This window comes from Austrofundulus limnaeus, unplaced genomic scaffold (assembly GCF_001266775.1).
Source record: "Austrofundulus limnaeus strain Quisiro unplaced genomic scaffold, Austrofundulus_limnaeus-1.0 Scaffold721, whole genome shotgun sequence".
Lineage (NCBI taxonomy): Eukaryota > Metazoa > Chordata > Actinopteri > Cyprinodontiformes > Rivulidae > Austrofundulus > Austrofundulus limnaeus.
In genome coordinates, this window is record NW_013953123.1 from 195229 (window position 1) to 198197 (window position 2969).

Sequence of the window (2969 nt, forward strand, 5' to 3'; positions counted from 1 at the left end):
GTTGAGATGACTTGGATGGGAAACAAATCACAATAGTGTGCATTGCATTGGCAATGCACACTGATTAAAACTTATTTAATATCAAATCCCAACAAATCACTGTAACCCTCAGGGATAAATGTTATGATTTATGTAGTTTTCCTCTTTGCAGCAGTGCAGTCAGACTTTTATTTTTTGTATTTCTCTGTCACCTGCTGACCCACACAGGGAGACACACAACAGACACTAATCAGTGTGCACGTCAACAAAAAATCTCCTCCAACTTCATATTGTCACTCAATTACCTTAATTACAAACACCTGCTGATGTGACAGACACAAGCTGGTATAGAAAATACATTTGAACTTGGTCAAAGTTCATTCTGACAGTCCAATGCTGCAGGCAAAGCCATGCTACATGGCAATGCACACTTGTTTTTACATYGTAAAAACCCATGTCTAGTGTTTGGGCCCATTTGTTGAAGAGAGAAAAACACACAAATGTGAAATAATGAAGAAAAAAGACTAAAAATCAGCCAATGAAAATCAGTCCTTCATTTTCAAATTCGTTTCAAAAACTTATTTATAATTCATTTATGAATGGACACTTCCTGGTATCTGAGGCAGGAAACATAGCATTATATGGTGTTTTTGGGGTGGTAATTATGCTAATCTCCTCTCCTTGTACACGAGCAGCTGATACACATTCATCAGTTTACGCAGCTCATTTACACACTTCCTGAAGATAAAAGAGTTTGTTGAATCTGACTGATGTTCGTACGAACCCTTCATACGAAAAAAAGTACGAGAAATTTAAGAGAAGAATACGAACATGTTCTTGCATGAGGCCCATTGTGTCAGAGGTGTTGTGGTTTGTCAATATGCAGTTAGAGAAATTCCAGTCAGATTTTTTTATGATTCAGTGTCCTCCTCTTTTGTCTGAAGTCCACTTAGTCCCAGATTGATGGTGTGGTTTGACACCTATGACCTTGGAGTTCACCTTTAATCTCTGTGGAAGTTGTTCTGGACTCTTTGGTGGACCGTTCGTATATTATTTGTCTCTTTAGTTGTCCTCTTGTGGACACATCCAGGGAGGTTGTCTCCAGTCCTGTGGACATTCTGAATAATCTGAGCGGCTGTGGTGACAGGAACATCAAGCTCATACTAGAAGCTGCGTTTCCATTGACCATGAAAACGCTCAAATTAGAATTTCAAAAATAAATTTGCTCAATGGAAACATGTCAGTTTCGAAAAAAATAAAACGTTTTCCGACAAAATGTTTTTGCGCTAGGATGAGGTGGTTTTTCGGTCGTATCGAAATTTGTGTTTTTCGCAAACTGCAATGGAAACACTTTTTTCACATCACGGGAGTCACGTGATCAACAACCGGCTGTTTTTACTGGTGAAAAAGACGATGACGAAGAAGGTAACAGGAAGTAGAAGTAGTAGTAATATCACAGAAGTAGTATTAAAAAATAGTAAACTCACCGACTACAACTTCCTAAAAACACAGCATACGTAGCCGCTCCCAAGTAGGGACTTGTCTCTGGAAAGCCTCGATAAAAGACGCCGACGTCTCCTCTGATGATGAGCGCTAGTGTCGTGGTAGCAACAYGCTATGTGTTTACATCCATCGCTGCCATGTTTGTAATGACTTATCATGAGAACGAACGTATTCACGTGACTTTAATAACATTTCTTACTCAATGGAAACACAGCAGTTGCGAAACTGTTTTTTCGACTTTAACAGAATATCGACAAAGTTTTGCGCACATTTGCAATGGAAACGCAGCTAGAGATACTCTGTCCTCAGCTTCCTGAGTCTCACATGTCCCTGTGGACAGATCTTCAGTCTTCTCTTGGACAAACATCCATCAAATCAAATATTTTTAGAATATTTTGAACATGAAACAGTTTATTTCTGCAACATTTTTTATTACTTTGACCAGTTTCAAGTTATTACAGTGATGTTTGTAGTGTTTTTTTAAGCAAAAGCTACAACAAATATGTAATTATGTTCATTTCTTTCTGTTGTTTTAAGCTCGTTCATTTCAGCACTTTGTAACAGATGTAGAAGCAACAGCCTCTCCCTTGGTTTCTGGCTGTCTGAGCCGTTCTCTGAACATTTTGCTGTAGAAGCAACATTTTTCATCCACCTTCCACCACTTTGTTGCACACATGCAGAACCGTTTTCCACAACTTTCATGTAGCTCCAGGAATCCGACGTGTAAATTTGTTCATAATGGGATCTTCTGGCATCAGACGTGTGGGCTGATCCAGGCTCAAACTCCAAGAAGTGAAATCAGGCAGGGCACGAATGTGATGGGAGAAATTGTCGAGGAATTGGTTGTGGGTTCGTGTTTCCATCCAGTCGTAGCGTGAATTTTTATCGAACTTTTCAAAATTTGCAAAAAAATTAAATAAATAAAAATTCAAAACTAGACTGTTTCCATCTAGTTTCCCTCTCGACTGTTTGCGAATAAACGAGGCTACGCAACGCGCGATTACGTCAGACGAGGCTACGCAACGCGTGATTATGTCAGACGAGGCTATGCAACGCGTTATTATGTAACGCGTGATTACGTCAGACGAGGCTACGCAACGCGTGATTATGTCAGACGAGGCTACGCAACGCGCGGTTACGTCAGACGAGGCTACGCAACGCGCGGTTACGTCAGACGAGGCTACGCAACGCGCAGTTACATCAGACGAGGCTACGCAACGCGCAGTTAAGTCAGACGAGGCTACGCAACGCACAGTTAAGTCAGACGAGGCTACGCAACGCGCGATTACGTCAGACGAGTCTACGCAACACGCGATTACGTCAGACAAGTCTACGCAACACGCGATTATATCAGACGAGGCTACGCAACGCTCGGTTACGTCAGACGAGGCTACGCAACGCGCAGTTACGTCAGACGAGGCTACGCAACGCGCAGTTACGTCAGACGAGGCTACGCAACGCGCAGTTATGTCAGACGAGGCTACGCA

The 2969-nt window shown here is 41.8% G+C and overlaps 1 protein-coding gene across 3 annotated transcripts in view; it reads left to right on the forward strand.

Annotated features, from left to right (window-relative positions):
* Positions 1-2969, forward strand: part of hipk1a (homeodomain interacting protein kinase 1a) — a 39036-nt gene that overhangs the window by 7908 nt on the left and 28159 nt on the right. The window lies entirely within an intron of this gene.